The sequence below is a fragment of the Artibeus jamaicensis genome, unplaced genomic scaffold (genome assembly GCF_021234435.1).
Source record: "Artibeus jamaicensis isolate MK-2021 breed Jamaican fruit bat unplaced genomic scaffold, CSHL_Jam_final contig_548, whole genome shotgun sequence".
Classification (NCBI taxonomy): Eukaryota; Metazoa; Chordata; class Mammalia; order Chiroptera; family Phyllostomidae; genus Artibeus; species Artibeus jamaicensis.
The window spans coordinates 4,867,101-4,887,577 of NW_026521883.1; the positions used below are offsets into that span (position 1 = coordinate 4,867,101).

The following is a 20,477-nucleotide window of genomic DNA, read 5'->3' on the forward strand; positions in this document are numbered from 1 at the left end:
GGTATAGCCCCATAGAAGACTGATTTTTTAAATTTTTTGGTGTTAGTAATTTGAATGATGTCTAGTTTTGTGGTATTTGTGGTATTGCAACATGTAGGTTTACAGTGCCTGCTAAGAGTTGTAATTCCTAAGCAGCTCAAGGTTCACTCTTTCTTTGCTGGATGTCTTAAATTCTGGTATGTACCTGCCACCCATGTCTTTGCACAATGAGAATTCCTGCCATTTCTGGAGAGGCTCTGTCTTCATAAGTATGTGGAATTTGGCTTCCTTCCTCCAGCTGACCAGATAGTTACAAACACTACTGCCTTTAGTATTAGAAGCAGCAATAGACTAATAGGATTTTTCTTCTCCAGTTTGTGCTGCTGTTGAACATGTGGTATACTCTACCTTCATTTAACAGTTGTTGAAAACATTTTAGGTACTTGGCACCATACTGGATCCTAAGAATACAAAGATGAGTAAAAGCAAAGGCCCTGATCTGAAGGTATTTACCATCTAGGACCAAATTTTAAACTTTGAGGTTTTGGTTTATATAAGTGAGAGCAATTATGAGCTCAGAGTTCTGTAAGGAACATCTATATGTGTGTATGAGAGGAGCAATGTAGTTTTTTTTTTTAATCCTTTTTTTTTTTTTTTTGCTTTTTAAATATTTGCTTTTTTTTTTTTTTTTTTACTTGGACTTTTCTCAGAAGCAGTGTAGTTTAATTGGCTCTATTAGGGTAGTCCACATGGGTTTCTTGGTGTAAACTCTAGAGCTGTTAAAATACAGTTTTGAGAAAGATTAAATCTTGATACTCACCAGATACAGGAGGGAGGAGGGGAGCAAAAAGTTGTTCATATGGAAAATAATACAATAATTCATAAATAATAAGAATAAAGTTTTGTGTACTCACAACTGTAAATCTACTCTTGTCCCACCCTGTGTAAATGAACATGTCAGTGATTTTGATTCAGCTCATTACTTAATGAAGAAATGTATAAGATGTTAAAGCCACTTTATCTGAAAATTTGAGGAGGTAGGTATTTATAGGCGATTTAATAAAGGAATATTGAGGTAAGATCATTGGTTTAAACACAATTAGTTAATATCCTACAGAAACATAAACAGTAAGTTCTCAGTTATCTTTCCACTGATTAGCATGTGCATCTGTACTCGGCAAAAAAAGTCTCTAAATTAATCTTATAGATTTGTAAAAGAGCCCAATGAAAAGATAGAGAGCATTCAAAGAATTAAGCCAGCCCTGGCTGGTGGATTGAGTCCTGGCCTGTGAACCCAAATGTTGCCTGTTTGATTCCCAGTCAGGGCACATGCCTGGGTTGCAAGCCTGGTCTCCAGCTGAGAGCATGTAAGAGGTAACCAAGGTTCAAACATAGCACTGCACTGAAGAACACCTAGTAATTTCTTTTGTTTATTTTCAAATTTTTGCTAATATTTGTGAAAACCAAAAAAGTGTGTGAGTGTGTGTGTATTTGGCAAAGTCTCCATTGTTGACTTTGAAATTGCAAGGGATTTTTTTAAACCAACATTAATCATTCATTTCATTATGTAGAACCGTGAACACTGATGGGAAAATAACTTTGGAAATAGAAATGTGTTCTTTAACTTTTTGTTTTGTTTCATTTTTGTTTTTTAACTTTTGAGACAGAAATTTACCTTGAACATTTACAAACGTACAGAACTACAAAAGGGTAAAACAGAGAAAATGATACTAGTGGATAAATACATGCATTGTTAACATTACTGCTAAATTATGCATCCTACCTAAAAGAGCCAGAAACATAAATGCCTTCAACACTAATCCCCAGGAACATTGATGCTATCTATCATATTACTTGGGTGAAAAAAGAGCATGGGATATGTATTTGCAAATGCAGCTTATTACCTGTGTATTTGAAATGCCTTTCATACTTTGTGTATATGCTATTTGATTGTATGCTGAGGAAAGTCAGTGTAAGTAATTTACATGTGGGAAACATATCTTAATGTCATTTTATCAGGTTTCTTAGTCCCAGTTATTTCCCTTGTAGATATCTTTTCTGTACAGTGTTCTTCAGCAGGCTAGCTGAGGAAAAGAAATTATCTGTTGACCTACTTAACTCTCTGTCTATCTGTAGTTAAAGGTGTCAGAGAGCTGGAAAGAATTCCAGCCATTAGTTTGCCCTTAGATATTTGTCTAAAATTTAAGAGGTGTGAGAGAATGCCTGAGTTAATTAGTAGCAGGCAAGGAAAAAGAGGGCTGGGAGTTTCAGTTTCAGAAATCCGAAAGATTCTAGTGTTTCTGCCTTTGTACTGTTGTCTCTTGGAAGTGTTTTAGAAGATTGCATTGGATTTTTCCTGGGGCCTAGAAGAAAAGTATGGGGCTTTGAGAAAATAAAATTAATGTCACTGACATGAGAAGGTCCAGTAACATTGTGCTGAGTTCTAGATGATGTATTCAGATACTTATAGAATGCCTCCTATATGTGCCAGGCACTATTCTTGAAACTGGTTGTAGCAAGGCCCCTGCTCTCATAATGCCTTCATTCTAAATAGCTGTGACAGAGAGGCCTGAAAAAGATAGAAAATAAAGGTGTAAATAATTATTTGAAAGATCAACAGAAATTAAAGCAAAGGAAGGAGGAGAAAGGGTTTATGGCCAAGAGAAAGGTAGGAACATGACTTGTTTTAAAGAACAAGATCAAGTCAAAAAGAAGGGGATGAAGCTAGCTTGGGAGGTTATAGGTAGACCAGGTTAAGGAAGTGTCCTGTAGAGTTATTTATTCTATTATTCTATTTATTTATTATTTATTTAAAGTAATTCTTCAAAGTAATTTATTCAAAGTAATTCTATTAACTTGATCAAAAATTTCTTTTTGAAAAGATCACTCCATTTGAAAGCTAGAAACAAATAGGGGATTCTATGATTTTTGTGGCCTGTTCTGGATTTCCTAAAGCCACTGATTGTAACAGTAGAACTCCAGGGAGTCATTTGGAATTATTCCAAACTAAGGATGACCCATACTGACCCAAGGGGTACTGGATGAGCATTAGAGATGCATTTTAACTTGCTGCATTTAGCTCCCTGTCAGCCACGATTTAGTAGTCTTTTTCTAATTTCATTTTAATTTTAGTATGGTGTATTTGGAACAATACTATTCCATTAAAGTGTTTTATGCTGAGTATGCAAAGCATTACCTGTGTTACCACTTGACATAAATCAAGTATATGTCTTTTATATTAACCATGGCCTCTCTTTCAAGGGAACAGCAGTTTGATTATATCCTGTTAGCCTGCATATTTGAATCAGTGAAGGAATTTTAATGGAACTAATGGATTTAGCATTATCTAATGTAGTCATGTTAAAAATTAACAACCTTAATTTTTTCTTCTTTTACATAAAACATGATAGTTAAGTAGAAAGCTTTGGAAACATATAGTGTTCCACACGTCACATTTTAATGCGTAGAGGTGGAGCAATGCAGCGAAAATAAATTAAGATTTAGATGTGAGCACTACTGTTGTCTCTTCCAAGTAAAGTTTTCAGTACTCCAGTTTTCTTATCAAATCACTTTCTAAATTCAAATATTACATCTTACTGACATAGCACTTACAAGCATTTGACAATTGATCTCTTCTTCCTTGAAATCCTTTCCTTATTTGGTTTTCAAGACACCAAACTCTGCTGATTTTCTCCCTCCATGGCTGTTCCTTGTAGGTCTTCTCCTGTAACTTGATGCTATCATGTTATCCTGTGTTGATTCCTTCTCATCTCCCCAACTACATCATCTTAACCTTCCCAGAGCTTAGTTTTTGGACTTCTATTTCTATTTACAGTCTATTTTTTCGAAATCCTACCAGGCCTCATTGCTTTACATATAATCAGTATCTGATGATTTCCAATTTACATTTTTGGCTCAGCCCTCTCCTGAGCTTGGATATTCGACTTCTTTCTTGATGCATCACAATGATGCCTGTATAACAGGCATCTCAGCCAATACCAAATTCCTTTTCCCACCAAAACTTGTAGTGTTTCCCATATCAGTAAGTGGCTACTCCATCATTGTAGTTGCTTAAAATAAAAATCTTGAGTTATTCTTGAATTCTGTCTTTCAAAACCCATATCCTACCTGTCAGCAAATTGCTTTAGCTCTACTTCACACTATAGCTATATTCAGGCACCATTTCTTACTCTTCCACTTCTACCCCGTAGGACCAAGTCATCTCCACTCCCCTGAAGTATTAAGGTAGCTAGCCAGCCTCTTAACTGGTTTCCTCCCTTCTGCCTTTGCCCCATTCAGTTGTTTCTCAGCACAGTAGAGATAACTGAGATCCCGTAATTCCTTTTTTCAAAACTCTGTCAGTGCTTCTCAGAACAAGTCCAGGTTTTCAGTGGCCTTCTTGGCCATCTACAATCTGGTACTGCCTTCCTCCCCCTTTTCCTCACTGATCTCGTTTATTACTGCCTTCCCCCCCCCCCGTCTTCTTTTTTTGCTTTACTCCTGCTCCTTGTACCTACAACAAACAGACATGTTATATAGTCTTAGGGCTTTTGTACTTGCTGTTTTTTTTTCAGGCTACAACAACCTTCTTGCAAATAAAAAAAAATGAGCAGCCCTTTAACCTTCTTTGTCTTCAAGCAAGCAACCATCATCTTCTTGAAGAAGCCTTCTCTTGCAGCCTGCCTAAAACTACTAAGTCTCTTCCTCTCCTGTGTGGATGGTCAGAACATGACTCAATCCAAGCTTATAATCATCTTGCATAAACCTGCGTCTCCAGGATAAGTGATATGCTCAGTTCTCAAGTCAGAAACCTGGTCATCATGCTTCCCTTCTTTTTCATTCCAAGCTTACAACTAATCAACCTTGCATCTTGATTCTTTCTAAAAGGAGTTTTCTAATTTTTTTGCTATGTATCCCCCAAAGAATTTTGAAAACCACACATTTTTATTGACATCTAAAAATTTTCATCTTTAAGTTCAGATAGTGACAGAAGATACAATTTTGTGTTCTTGATGTTTTAAAATAGTTCCATCAGTCTTTTAAATGTATCCAATGAAATCTAAATATTCTAACAATTTGATACTATTCATCCTTTTAAAAATATGCATAACAAAGTGCTTTTTTTACAGTTGGAAATTTTATATTGTTCTTTTTTTCTATGAACTTTGCATTCCATTTCTCCTACATAATTATATTCTAATATAATATTTTTGTGTTTAAAAGTCTTCGATCAATCCTCCTTTTGTATTTATATTTTACAACAGCAAAAATTCTATTAAATTAAAAAAATTTCCCCAGTGACTATAAAGTTGTAAACCTTTCTTTTGGGCTGAATTATTTAGTAGGACATAGTTGATCAAAAGAACATAAATGTCATGAATTTTGAAAAATAATCATAAAGCTTTATTGAAAATACATTATTCATTGTCATCTATGTAGCTGTTTTGCATTACGTTTACATTAGCTTATGTTTTATGGGTAAAGATTACCTATTGCTAGAATGAGATAGGATCCTGTTGTCATGAATCAGGCAGGATTCAGCATCAGTTCTATTCCTGTTTTCCATGTCTGTAGATGTAATCTCTGAGAACCCTTGTTATCATAAGTCGAAGAAAAAAATTAAAGCAATCAAACTCATTTTTAAAACTTTCTTCAAGTTATATGCCAAAATTTATGTTGCAGTCTATCAAAAAATTGTTTTTAATGTGCTATCAGCTAGCAACTGAATTAGGTTCTTCTTCAGTTTTGTTTAAAGAAGAAGTTGGAAACCACCTGAGTTGCAAAATGATTTGTTCCCCAGTCTTTAGAGTTATTCACTTTTTCTTTCTTTTTTGAAAAATCCTCACCTGAGAATATGTTTATTGATTTTAGAAAGAGAGAAAGGGAGAGAGAAGAAAAAAAACCACATCAATTAGTTGCCTCCTGTACAGTCCCAACTGGGGATGGAACCTGCAACCTTTTTAGCACACAGGACAATGCTCCAACTGAGCCAACTGACCAAGGCTACAGTTACTTTTTCATTTTCTAGTTTTTCCAGGACTTGTCAAATGACTGATAATTTAAATATTACTTTTTCACTATTTTATATACAGGTACTTTGTGTAGTCCAATATATCCAAGAAAAATAAAGAAATAAAACAGTATTAACTTCACTGTACCTTAGCCATGGCAGTATTTGTTGGTAAAATATATTTTACCTTATCACATTCTTTAAATATATTTTCACTAAATCCTTGGAGCTATAGATCTAGCTCACTGTATTAGTTTTCTCTTGCTGCATAACAAATTATCAAAAATTTAGTGGCTTCATACACCACATTTATTTTCTCACAGTTTCTAAAAGTTAGAAGCCCAGACATGGCCCAGCTGGATTCTCTCCTTAGGGTCTCACAAGGATAAAATCAAGATTTTGGCTGGGGCTGCAGTCTCATCTGAGGCTTGGTATCTTCTTTCAAGCTTATGTGGTTATTGGCAGAATTGATTTCCTTGTATTTGCATGTCTTAGCCCTCAGCTGTTATTGGCTGCCACGATTTTTTGCCCATGACTGACTCTCCCTATAACTCTCAGTTTGGCTTCCAGGCCAGCAGGAATGCATCTGCTGCTGTTTCTTGTCTCACACTTCTAGACCCTTTTGAAAGGATTCTCCTGATTTAGGTCACATGCACTCAAGATAATCTCCCTTTTAATTAACCAAAATGAACTGATTAGGGAATCTTAGTCACCTTTGCAATATAGGTAAGCTGATTACAGGAGTGATACTCCATCAGGTTCACAGGTGCTGCCCTCACTCAAGGGGACAGATATACCAGGGGTGGAAGTCTTGGGGACCATTTTAGAATTCTGCCTACCACATTCATTTTATAGAAGATATCTACCTCATGACCTAATTGTCAAGGTCAGTTTTAATTGTCAAGCCAACCAGCATAATCGTATTTATCTTCTTTCAGACAAAGCCTGGCCTAATTTTTCAGTTCAAATGAATGTAACCTGGCCACATGCCAACCATCTCACTTCTGAAATCCCATCATAAGGGAGGAAGGTTGATAAGATATGAAAACTTGCTTCAAATTTTTCCTCCTGAATGAAATAAGATAATGTTGCCTTTAGTATTTCTAAAAGATGCTTGCTTTTTTTTTGTTGTTGTTCTCATGAGTTTTCCTCTTTGTAGGATGCATTTTTTGACAAAAGGCTAGGGCAGCGATTTTCAACCTTTTTAATCTCATGGCATATAAACTAATTACTGAAATTCTGCAGCACACTAAAATATATTTTTTGTCTATTTGACAAAAAATAGGTATAATTTTGATTCATTCACACCAGGTGGTTATTGTTGTGTTGGCTGTTGTCATTTTTTAATTTGACAGTCTAAGGGAAGAGGGGTTAGTGCCCTTGACTAAATAGTCTGGTATTGCATGTTCTAAAAATTCTGAGCCCTGGCTGGTGTGGCTCAGTGACTGAGTGCCGGCCTGTGAACCAAGGGGGTCACAGGTTCTGTTCCCAGTCAGGGCACATTCCTGGGTTGTGGGCCAGATCCCCAGTATGGGACGTGCAAGAATCAACCACATATTGATGTTTCTCTTCCTTTCTTTCTCCCTCACTCCCCCTCTGTCTAGAAATAGATAAATAAAACCTTTAAAAACATTCTTTAGGCACACCAGTATGCCTCTTGCAGCACATGGTTGGAAATTGCTGGGCTAGGAGATGGAAGAAGCAAGGTACTTAAATGAAAAATATTTGTAATTCTGTCTTTGTTTAGTGTCCTAGAATTTCTGTTTCTTTATTTTATTGTACCCCAGGGCAACACAGCATAGTGAGATTTAGGGTAAGTAAGACATCTGCCTTTCTTCAGTAAAGTGGCAGGAGGGCAGTTGTGAAGGAGAACCTGAGTGTGGGTACTTTGTCAGGCAGATCTTTTTTAAGAAAGAGTACACATGATAGTTTGATAGTTGGCTAAAGGATGTGGATATTTGGCCCATTGAGTCTTAAACTTTGACTAAATAAAATAGATATAGTAATAGTAATAATTTCCTAGTGTACAGGGGGAAAAGCCAATATTTATTTTTAATTTTATTTTTTTCTCGTAAGCTTTTCTTAAATCTGTGTTCCTGCTACAGCTTACTTGCTAGTGAGTAGTGGAATACATGAACAAGAGATAGAGAGGTTTTAGAGGGAAAACAGCTTATGGTACTTTTGGTTTTCTCTTACAAACATGGGCCTATAGTTTAAAATTTTATAGTCATTTATGCTAACATATCTCTCCTTACTATGATGAAATATAAGTATCTTAATATTTCATGTTTTGCTCAGAGCACTGTGACTTCCAAATGTTCTTCAGCCGGAACAAATTGGGAACCATTGATCTAACTTTCTTAACTTCATAGGCTAATGGCCTGCTTGTATGGGAAGGTACTTGCAGATCACCTGCCATTTCATGCCAGTCAAGGAAAATTTTAATGATAAAAATTTTAGCTTCAGCTGATAAACTTTTCTACATGTTTTGATTATTTTATGGTAAGCCCTCACCTGATGTTAAGCTAATTAGAATGAGATTCCAGGCCTGTGATTTATTTAAAATAAACCTACAATACATTGAAAACCTATCAAGAAAGCACCTAATTAAGAACACTAAATCTAATTGAGAAGTGAATATTAATAGACAGTGGGAATGGGGGAACATGGAATAGGAATCTCCTAATTTATAATGTTTTATGAGATAACGTCTCCAGGTATATATCTAGTGAAGTAAAAACAAATATTATGGAGTGCTTAATTTTTCCCAGTCTCCAGTTTTTAGCCAGGCCAAGAAATCTGTTTGGTACCGTGAATTTATTTATTTAGCAAGTACTTACAGAGTGCTTTCTTTATGCACACATAGTAGATACTAGATTACCTGTGTGTTAGGGAAAAAGGGTGGGCAAATAGGAAGAAACCTTATAAGAGATGATTCCTGACCTTAGTAAGTTTATAGTATACAGCTGTGGTCTCAATTCTTGATTATGTACCTTGATCAGAAGACTGATACCTTACATTATATTTTTATATTATTTTAACAACTTTATTGGAAATATAATTGACATAAAAAACTGCACATACTTAAAGTGTACAGTTTACATTTTATGTATGTATACATTAGTGAAACCATCGCAATAAAGATAGTATATCCTTAAGCAACATAAGTTTTCTCATGCTCTCTGTGATTTTCCCTTTTTCCTCCCCACTTGTCATCTCCAAGAAATCACTGATTTAGAAATCATTGATTTCTATCACTGCAGATTGCACTTTCTAGAGTTGTGTAATAATGGAATCATCCAGTGTATACTATTTTGGTATCTTTCACTCAACATAATTATTTTCACATTCAGTCATGTTGTTGCATATATCAGCAGGTCATTCCTTGTTATTGCTTAGTAGTTATTCCATTGTGTATTTATACCGTTTGTTTATCCATTCACCTGTTGATGTGCATTTGGTTTTCAGATCTTAGCTCTTACAACTAAAGCTGCTGTAAACATTTGTATACAAGTATTTGGATGGCCATATGTTTCCTTTTCTTTTGAATAATTACCAAAGTGTGGTTGACTCAGGTAGTAGGTGTATGTTTTCATTAACCATCAAACTGTTTTCCATTCAAACTGTTGTACAATTTTACATTCCTGTCAGCAATGTGAGAATTCTAGTTCTTCTGCCAACACTTGGTATTTAATTTAATTTTAGCTACTCTAATAGATGTGTACTGGTATCCTGTGGTTTTAGTTTGCATTTGCCAAATGATTAATAATATAGAACATATTTATGTTCTTATTTACCATCCATATATTGTCTTTGGTGAAAGGTTCAGATCTTTTGCCCATTTATGTGGTTTTTTAAAAGTATATTTATTATGCTATTACAGTTGTCCCATTTTACTGTTGCCACACCATGTCCACTGTGCCCCAGCTCCCCGTCTGCGCCCCTCCTACCCGTTTGGATGAATATTTCCTCTTTAAATCCTTAGTTGTTAGACTCCCATACAGTTCAGTTTTCTGGCAGTTCTGGTTGCACTTTCTTTTGAGGTTAGTTGTGATCCTTCTCATGGTTGTGCGAGGAGGCGAGGCATGTCTACCTACACCTCCAACTTGGCCAGAAGCTGTTTGTTTTCTTATTGTTGAGTTTTGATAATTCTTTATCTGTCTGAATACAAATCCTTTATCAGATATATGCTGTACAAAGATTTTCTTCTAGTCTATAACTTTTTATTTTCTTAATGTTATTTTTGAAGAGCAGGTTTTTAATTTTTGTGGAGTTTATCTATTTGCTTTTGTAGAGACTATGTCTTTAGTGTCGTATCTAAGAAATCTTTAGTTAATCCAGGATTACAAAAAATTTCTTCTATTTTTTTCTTCTAGAAGTTTCATAGTTTTAGGTTTTACATTTTGATTTATGATATATTGAGTTAATTTTTATATATGATGAGAGCTTTGTATATGTTATGTTTGTGTTTTTGCACATGGATATCTGTTTTTTTCTATCACCATTTAAAAAGGCTATCCTTTCTCCTTTTAGCCTTTATCAAAATTATTTGTCTATGTATATGACTTTATTTCTGTATTCTCTATTCTGTTCCATTTATCCTTCTGCCTATCTTTACATCAGTCCAATAATGTTTTGATTATGGTAGCTTTATAAACATTCTTGAAATCTGGTAATTTTAGCTCTCCAGCTTTGTTCTTTTTCAGAGTTGCTTGGGTTCTTTTAGGACCTTTGTATTCCCATAACAATGTTAAAATCTACATATCAATTTCTCCAAAAAGAAACTACTGGAATTTTGGAATTGTGTTGAATTTATAGATAATTTCAGAGGAATTGACATCTTAACAATATTGAGTCTTCTAACCTATAAAGTACGTCTTTTCATTTATTTAGGTCTTTTAAATTTTGTATCAGCAATATTTTGTACCTGTTAGTGTATATCTTTAGAATGAAATTTTTTTTCTTTTTTTTTATCCTTTCTCAAGAATGCTTTGCCTAAGCTAGGTTCTTGTATTTTTTTTTTTACAAATTTTAGGATTAACCCATCAATTTTTATATTATAAACCTTGCTTTTTTTCTTTTTAAGTTGAATTTTAACTCTTTCATAACAAACAAAACTTCCAGTATTCTTAACATTTGCAGCCTTGCAGAAATCTTGGCAATGGAATGAAGAATTTGGCATAAATAAATGTCACACTGTGTAGCCAAAGGGATTTATTTCTACATTGTGCCACAAACTCAAATGTTAATTGATTAAACAAATACACTGGCAGGAATTTTTATTTGATTATAAATTTTAAGTACTTAAAAATATGAATTAGAAATATATTTTGAAATTTGTCAAATCTATACTTTCTTTGGGTAAAAATAATTTAAAGTTTAATGCTTTTTTATGTGTCTATGCCTGGATCTATGGTATGACTATTTTGTTAACAGTGTAAGGAAATACCTCTGGCAGTTTGAAAACATGATGTAACTAAAATACAGGTCTGACTTGTTAATCTACTATTAAAGACTGAAAATTATTTTAATTGCTCTTTTTCTGACTAGTCCAGAAAATTATGATAGGTGAGTTTGTTCTAATGTGGTAGTTTTATGTTTACTGTTCTGAAGGTGCTGAGATAGTAAATACTGTCAAAGTGCAAAATATGATTATATTTTATTGTCATCTTGATGTCCTATTAGTATTTATGGGTGGGATTTTAACATTGTATATTTGTTTTTATGAATTTTCATATTTGCAGTTATATTAAGAAGTTTGTCATATGAAACTTTCATGTTCAATGTTGAAGTTTCTTCGTAGGTTATTTACCAAAATCTTAATCACAGAGAAAAGAAAATCTATCCCTGTTAGACATTATGCTTTTTTTTTTTACTTAATTTCTTTCTTTTTTTAGAGTATATCTTATTGATTATGCTGTTACAGTTGTCCCATTTTTTTCCCTTCCATTTATTCCCCTCTGCTCGGTACCTCCATTCTCTCTAGCATCTCCCTGCCTTAGTTCATGTCCATGGGTTGTGCTTGTAAGTTCTTTGGCTTCTCCATTTCCTATACTGTTATTAACCTCCCCCTGTCTATTTTGTACCTACCAATTTTGCTTCTTAATCCCTGTGCCTTTCCCCCCATCTTCCCCTCCCAGTTGATAACCTCCAAATGATCTATCTATGATTCTGTTCCTGTTCTAGTTGTTTGCTTATTTGTTTTTTAGATTCAGTTGTTGAGAATTCTGAGTTTGTTGTCATTTTATTGTTCATTGTTTTGATCTTCTTTTTCTTAAATAAGTCTCTTTAACCTTTCGTATAATAATAGTTTAGTGATGATGAATACCTTTAGCTTTACCTTACCTGGGAAGCACTTTATCTGTCCTCCCATTATAAATGATATCTTTGCTGGATAGAGCAATCTTGGATATAGGTCCTTACTTTTCATCACTTTGGATACTTCTTTCCAGCCCTTCTTGCCTGCAGTGTTTCTTTTGAGAAATCAGCTGATAGTCTCATGGGAACTCCTTTGTAGGTTACTATCTCCTTTTCTCTTGCTGCTTTTCAGATTCTTTCCTTATCTTTAACCTTTGACCATTTAATTATCATGTGTTGTGGTATATTCTTCCTTGGGTCTAACTTGTTTGGGACTCTTTGTGCTTCCTGGACTTCCAGGAAGCCTATTTCTTCGCCAGATTGAGGAGGTTTTCTTTCATTATTTTTTTCAAATAAATTTTCAATTTCTTGCTCTTTTTATTAGTCTGGCAACTCTATGATTCAGATGTTGGCACTTTTGGAAATGTCCCAGAGGTTCCTAAGCCTCCTTGCATTTTTTGAATTTTTGTTGCTTCATTCTGTTCCAGTGGATGTTTATTTTTTCCAAATCATTTATTTGAGTCCTGATTTCCTTCCCTTCACTGCTGGTTCCCTGTATATTTTTCTTTATTTCACTTTGCATAGCCTTCACTTCTTCCTCTATTTCGTGACCACACTCAGCATTTCTGTGAGCATCCTGATTATCAGTGTTTCAGACTGCATCTGGTAGGTTGGCTATTTCTTCATCACTTACTGTACTTTTTGGACTATAAGGCACACCCCCCATTTGGGAGGAAAATGGGGGTGCATCTTACAGTCTGAATGTAGCTTACCTGGATTGCTGTGGGGGGCAGCGGCCTATGTTATTTATGTTATTATATATTTTACCACATTTTTTGCCTCAGATTTTTTTTCTATTTTCCAACTCTAAAACCTAGGTGCTTCTTATGGTCCAGTGCATCTTATAGTCCAAAAAATTAGGTAGTTCTGTTTTTGGAGTTTTGATCTATTCTTTAATTTGGGCTATATTTCTTTGTCTTGGTACCCCTGTGACGTTGTAAAGGGTGGAGACTTAGTTATTCCCCAGGGTGGGGCAACTTATGTTGCTGCATTGTGGTGCTGTATGTGGGGGAAGGGTCCAAGAGGAAACAATGCCACTTGGTTAGGTCTGGGCCCACTTTCAGTTACTTCCCCCGCTACCCACAAGCACATTGGGCCCTTCTTGTGCTGATTCCTGGGTGGGTGAGTTTATGTATTTTCCAGGACCCCATGGGTCTCTCCAACAAACTGGGAGGATGGGAGTTTTTCCCCTTGCCACAACCCCCATAGGTTTTTACAGCCAGAGGTTTTGAGGCTTTATTTCCCCTTGCTGGGATCCTGGGTTGTGCAGTCTGTCTCACTCCCCAGTTGTTCCTCCTGGTTTATCTGCACACAAATGTGGGACTGCCTGCTCTGCCAGCCACCACCTTGCCTTGCCTTGCCTTGAGTCCTCTTCACCCTACCTGCCTGTCTCTGCCCCTCTTACCGATCTGGGTGAATGTTTTTTCCTTTAACTCCTTGTTGGCGGACTTCTATATAGCTCTGTTTTCTGGCAGTTCTGGCAGTTTTGGCAGTTCTGGTTATTTTTTGTTTTTTAATTTGTTGTTGTCCTTCTTTCGTTGTGTGAGGAGGCAAAGTGTCTACCTATGCCTCCATAGTGTCCGAAAGTCCTTCAATATTATCTTGTTTTATATCATAAGAAGTTCATTAGATCTATTTTTTAAGAGCTATTTTAAAAAAGATTTTATTTATTTATTTTTAGAGGGTAAGGGGAGACGGAGAGAATATCAATGTATGGTTGCCCATCCTGGGTCTCCTGCTGGGAACTGGCCTGCAACCCAGGCATGTGCCCTGACTGGGAATCAAACTGCGATCCTCTGGTCTGCAGGCCTATGTTCAATCCACTGAGCTACACCAGCCAGGGCTAGATCTATTTTTAATAGATCCAAAATCCAGCTAACTGATTTTTATGTTAAGTGTGAATAGGTGTTGAGATTCATTCTTCTCCATGTGGGTATTCAGTTGTTTACTATTCATTTACTTCCCCCACCTTCCCACACAACATGCCTCCCCCTCTCCAGTGTTCTGGAGTGCCACCTTTGTTGTAATAACTGTGGACTTGCTTCTCTGCTCTCCCTTCTGTTCCATTTTTTTTGTCTATTATTTTTTTTATCCTCACCTGAAATGTGCTTAGAGGGGAAGGGAGGGAGAGAGAGGGTGAGAAACATTGATGTGAGAGAAACATGATTTTGTTGCCCCCTGCATCATCCTTGATGGGGAATCCAACCCATGACGCTTTGGTTTATGGGAGGATGCTCCACTCAACTGGACCACACCAGCTAGGGCTGTTCATCTATTATTATAGTTACTGTAGCTTTGTAACAAATTTCAGTAACAATTGCTGGAAATATTTATACTTGTTTAAGAGCCTGTGACTGATTTTCTTAGCCTTTTGCATTTCCACATAAGTTTTGACATTGTCATGTCAATTTCTGCAAAATAACCTGTTTCGGTTTTTATTTTCCAATCAGTGAAAGGGAGACTTGATTGAAGCCCCAGGGTGGTAGGGTTCAGGCAGAAGGCTGCCCTGTTGACCTGAGGAGGTGATGGAGGGGCCTTATATAACCTTCTTGGTGTACAGGTTGTTGGTGTGACTGAGTGCAACAGTTGACAGTGCAGTGGTGTGCAGCTGGGTTTAACACCTGAACCAGATCATGTTGTTGCAGTTGTACTTCCAGGCAAGCTGGCCGAGGGAGGGCTTGATGATGCCGCCCCACAGACGAAGCACCAAGTGCAGGGTAGACTCTTTCTGAATGTTGTAGTTGGAGAGAATGCAGCCATCCTGTAGCTGTTTGCCTGCAAAAATGAAATATTGCTGGTCAGGTTGGATGCCTTTCTTGTCTTGGATTTTAGCTCTGATGGTCTCAGTGGTGTCACTGAACTGAAACTCAAGGGTGATGGTCTTGCCAATCAGGGACTTCACAAAGATCTGCATCTTTGTGTCTGCTGGGGAGTCTGCTCTCATGCCTCATTGAGAAGAAAGAGAATCTGTTTGGTTTGGACTGTGATTGTATTAACTTTATGGAAAAGTTTGAGGTTAATTGATATATTTACAATATTAAGTTTGATAATTCATGAACATAATGTATTTCAATTATTTAGATCATTAATTTTTCTCAGATACTATAATTTTCTCACTAGGGATCTTAAACTTCATTTGTAAGATTCATTCCAAAGTACTTGATACATTTTTAAAATTCTGTTGTAAATTATATTTTAAAATTTTATTTTCTCACTGTGTTGCTATTTCATTCATAGAATACAGTTTCATTCATTATGAATTCAAGTAATTTATTTGTACAATATTTTGATTTTCCTTCATGGGTATATTAGTCTATAACAGAATCAGTCAACGTCCCCCCTGCCACTTCTGTCCCCCCCATTCAGATGTTAATCTAATCTAGAAACAACCTCACAGATATACACAGAGTAAATGTTTAACCAAATATCTGGGTACTCTCTGGCCTAGAAGTCAACACATAAAATTAACTATCACAGTGGGCATCTATAAATTTGTTTCTAATTTTTATTTTTTTGTCTTGTTGTACTGCAGTAGCTAAGATCTCCAGTATAATGTGGAATAGAAATGATATAATTATTTTTCCTGATCTCAAAAGGAAAGCTTTCAAGGTTTTACCATTAACTATTTTACCGTTTTTTGTAGATATACTTTATCAAATTAAGGAAGTTCATTAAGAGGTTTTATTGTGAACAAATGTTGAATTTTTTAGATATTTTTTGTGCATCTATTGAGATCAGCATATTATTTTTTTCTTTTATTATGTTAACAAGGTAAATTACTTTGCTTAATTTTCCAACATTAAATCAAGTTTATATTCCTGGATGAACCCAACTTAGTCATGTTATATAATATATATAATGGAATTTAGTTAGCTGATATTGTATTTAAGCTTTTGTTTTTTAGGTTCATGAGTGAAAAATAATGGCCTATAGTTTTTGTCTTCAAAAATACGTTGGGAAGTCTGTCTTGTTCTTTTTCTATTCTCTGGGAAAGTTTGCTTAAGATTGTTGAACTTCTTCCTAAAAAAGCTAGTTAGGGCCATATACTGAGCTATGAAAGCAAGTTAACAAGTTTCACATACTAAAAATTAAAATAAGAAAGTATCTTTTCTGACCACAGTGATATCATTCTAGAAATCAATTTTTAAAAAGATAACTTTTTAAAGCCTCATGCAAGATCATGCTAATTGATTTTAGAGAGAGAGGAAGGGAGGGAGAGAGAGAAGAAGAGAAGCATAGATTGGTTGCCTTTCGTATGTACCAGAGCTGGGACCGAACCTGCAAATCTGCCAGTGCCCTGACCAGGAATCAACCTTTCTGTTTATGATCAAGCTCCAACCAACTGAGCCACACTGGGCAGGGTTAAAAGGTAACTTTTAAAAATCACTTATATGATGCCACCAGGGTTCTGCTCTTCTGAGGATACCCCAGAATCCTGGAGACTATGATGGCAATGCTGCTCTTTGAGGAGCAATTGTTCTGTTACTCCTCCAGCTGCAAGGACCTCAGGCTCCCATGGGGTGGGCCTGTGCATCTTATCCCAGTAGTCATCCCGGGTCTGCAGAGTGCCCTCATTCCCACCCTCTGGCTCTGCAGCTATGCCTTCTCATCTCCTGTGGTGAACAGTGGCACCACTGTGCAGCCGACCAGCAGTGGGTGGAAGACTAGGAGATGTAGAAGAAGAGCTACCAACAGAGGAGGCTGAAAGAGAGGAAAGGTCTGGGGACTCCACAGTTCCTGAGATGTGGGGGCTGTCTCCAAAGTATCCTGAGAGCTGGAATCTGATGAATACAACTCATTTGAAGATGAGATAAAACACTCAGAAGACCAGCAGTTCAGATTCCAGGTCCAAGGAAAAATACCAGCTTTGTTTTTTTTTGTGTTGTTCAAAAAACAGAACAAAACAGAAAAAGGAAGAAAAAGAGAAAAAGTCCAAGAGAATGTACAGTAAATATAATGGTAATAGTGATAGTAATTCAGACTCTGACACTGATTTTAGCTCTGATGATGGGAACAGAAAGCCAAAAAGAGCCAAGAAGAAAGAGAAGAAAAAGAAACATGGGGTTGGGGTGGGGAGACAAGAAAAAAAGAATAGGAAAACTAAAAAAGAACCCAGTGACTCAAGGTATAAGGATTCTGAAGGGGAGTTGCAAAAAGATATCTGGACTGAGCACTCAAAGATTGCAGATACCATGGATCTAATAAGGCCAGAAGCACCTATAATACACACCTCTCAAGGTGAGAAACCTTTGAGCTATGGCCATGTTCTGCTCCCAGGTGAAAGTGCAGCTTTGACTGAGTATGTAAAAATTGGAAAGTATATCCCATGAAGAGGTGAAATTGGGCTGAAGAGTGAAGAGATTGCTACATTTGAATGAATGCTTAGGGTATGCTATGAGTGGTAACAGGCATCACAGAATGGAGGCTGTATGACTACATAAAGAGAACCAGATCTACAGTGCAGATGGGAGAAGAGTCTTTGCATCCTCTAACCAAGAAGAGAGACAGAAGAGAGAGAATAACATTCTGGCCACTTTCCAAGAGATGGTATACAGAAAGACAAAAGGGAAAGATGACAAATAAAGACTTTTGTTCTACAGAAGGACTTTGAACAACAATTTTATATGACCAAAGTAGTGTTAAAATGCTTTATGGCACTACTGTACCTACTATGTTAGTAAGTCCTACAAGAAGAAGCTGCTTTTTGATATCTCTTCAGCAATTTATTTTTTTATTTTTAACATATGCACATGGTTTTAAAAATACTTAAACACTACAGGAGAGTCAGTAAAACGTGAGTTGTTTACCCAAGTCCCTGACCTTTCTCTCCAGAGAAATCTGTTTTGGTGTCTTCTATATCTGTCCATGAGTTCTTTGTACATACAAGCATATTGTCGCAGAATAAACAGCTATGAAAAAATAAAATAATTAAAATCCCATATGTTTAGAAATTAAGAAGTATGCTTGTAAATTTTAAAGGTCAAAGAAGAAACCATACTGGAAATTAGAAACTATTTTGAAATGGGTGACTACAAAATATTCCATATCAAAACCTGTGTGTCTTTTTTTTTATACAAAAGTAGTTCTTAGAGAAAAAATATATATAAAAAAGAAAGGATGAAAAATATAGATGAAGTATCTGTCTCAAGAAGTGAGAAAGAATAAATTAAAAGAAGAAAATGTGAAGATGAAGCAGATATAAATGAAATATACAGTAAACATAAAATAGAGAGGATCAACAAAGCCAAAAGTTGTTTCTTGAAAATTTTAATAAAATAAAGTTGATAAATCTCTGAGAGACTTATCAAGTAAAGAATGAGCATACAAATATTAGGAGTGAAAGAAGGGGCATTACTAAAGATATTATAGACTTACAAAATACAAGAGGCTCTAACGAGCAATTTTATGATAAATTTTGAGAATTTAGATGCAGTGGCCAATTTCATGCTATTTTCTTTGTGGGAAGGTTTTTAATTACTTAATGAGTTTTTAAGTAATATAACTATAAGACTTTAAAATTTTAAAGATTTTATTTATTTATCTTTAGAGGGGAAAGGAAGGAGAGAGGGAGAGAAACATCAATGTATGGTTGCCTTTCGTGCGTCCCCTGCTGGGAACTGGCCTGCAGGGAACCGGCCTGCAGCCCCGGTATGTGCCCTGACTGGGAATCAAACCATGATTGTCTGGTTCGCAGGCCTGTGCTCAATCCACTGAGCTACACCAGCCAGGTAGACTCTAAATTTTTGATTAATTTTTATGTCAATGGCACTTGTATCCTTCTAATACTGTGGCATAAGGTTACAGTAGTACTTTTCTCAGTTATTCTTAAATAATTACACGACATCTACTATACACTAGCCACTATATTTTACCATATTATTCTTCATATCCAGTTTGACTGGATTACTTTTTAGGACAAAACTAGGTTCTAACTTTAAGAAATTTAACAACAGGCCTCCAGTCAAGATAGTAGAGTAGGTAAATGGGGTACTTGCATCCTTCTGCAACCACATCACAATTACAACTAAACTTCAGAATAACTATTATTCAGAACTGTCTGAAATCTAGTTGAATAGAAGCTCTGTAACTAAGGATATAAAGAAGCCAGGTGGAGACTGGTATGAGGGGCAGAGATGTAGAATGGGCTGGTCCCATACCTACGTGTGGTGGTTAAAAATCAGGAAGGATAGCTCTGCTACACAGGTCCTCCCTGAGAATCAAGAAGTCCTAGCCACACACCAGGCCTCTTACACAGCCCAGGATTCCAGTGCTGGGAAGAAAAGTCCCCATAACTTCTGGTTGTGGAAACCAGTGGGGATTGTGGCTGACTGAGATGAAGGCTGTTGGAATACCGGGTGTTCCTCCTAGGACTTACTTTCTCTGAGCCTCCAGCATTGGGACAACCATTTAAAAAGCACCAGGGACATGTGGGGAGGAACTGAATTGTCTGGCTTTGGGGTGAGAGTTGGAGAGGCAGCTTTCTCTCAGCCAGAAGTGCTGGCAGACGCCATTGTTCTTCTCTGAGTCCTCCCCCCACAGAGCCAGCAGGCAGGCATCATATGTGAATCTTCATCGATCTGGCTAATACTGTTTGCCCAGCAATTCCCTGAGACCCCATCCACACCAAGCTGTTTTCAGTGGCTTTTCCATACAAATGGCCTGTCTTGATTCATGCTTTGAACTTGCCTAAAATCTCTCAAAGGTTCACAAACCCCAAACAAGCAGCATCTGGCCACAGTGTGCCTTGTACCTCTTGCTAAGTTGCCCCACACCCAGCACTAGCAGCAGTCAGCCTCATTTCTCGTGTTGTCCTCTCCTGGGCACCTCCACACCCAGCACAAGTAGTAGCCATCTGAATCCCTTTGTAACTCATGCTGGATGGCCCCAGGCAGGCCCCAGGGAAGCAACAGGCAGGCAACAAGCAGAGGTTGATCTTGGTCTGCACCTCCCTGGAGGACCCAGAGCCAGCAGACTGGGTGGACAACTTCAGACCACATCAGAGCATTACCCAATCACCTCCATAAGGGACATACTCAAGCAATGAACTCATTGTTGAAGTGGGTCCTGCTCT

General features: G+C 36.6%; 1 protein-coding gene and 1 pseudogene across 1 annotated transcript in view; both read left to right on the plus strand.

Moving 5' to 3' along the window:
* Positions 1-20,477, plus strand: part of SOS2 (SOS Ras/Rho guanine nucleotide exchange factor 2) — a 98,996-nt gene that overhangs the window by 1,909 nt on the left and 76,610 nt on the right. The window lies entirely within an intron of this gene.
* On the plus strand, positions 16,854-18,023 carry LOC119057004 (NKAP-like protein; annotated as a pseudogene).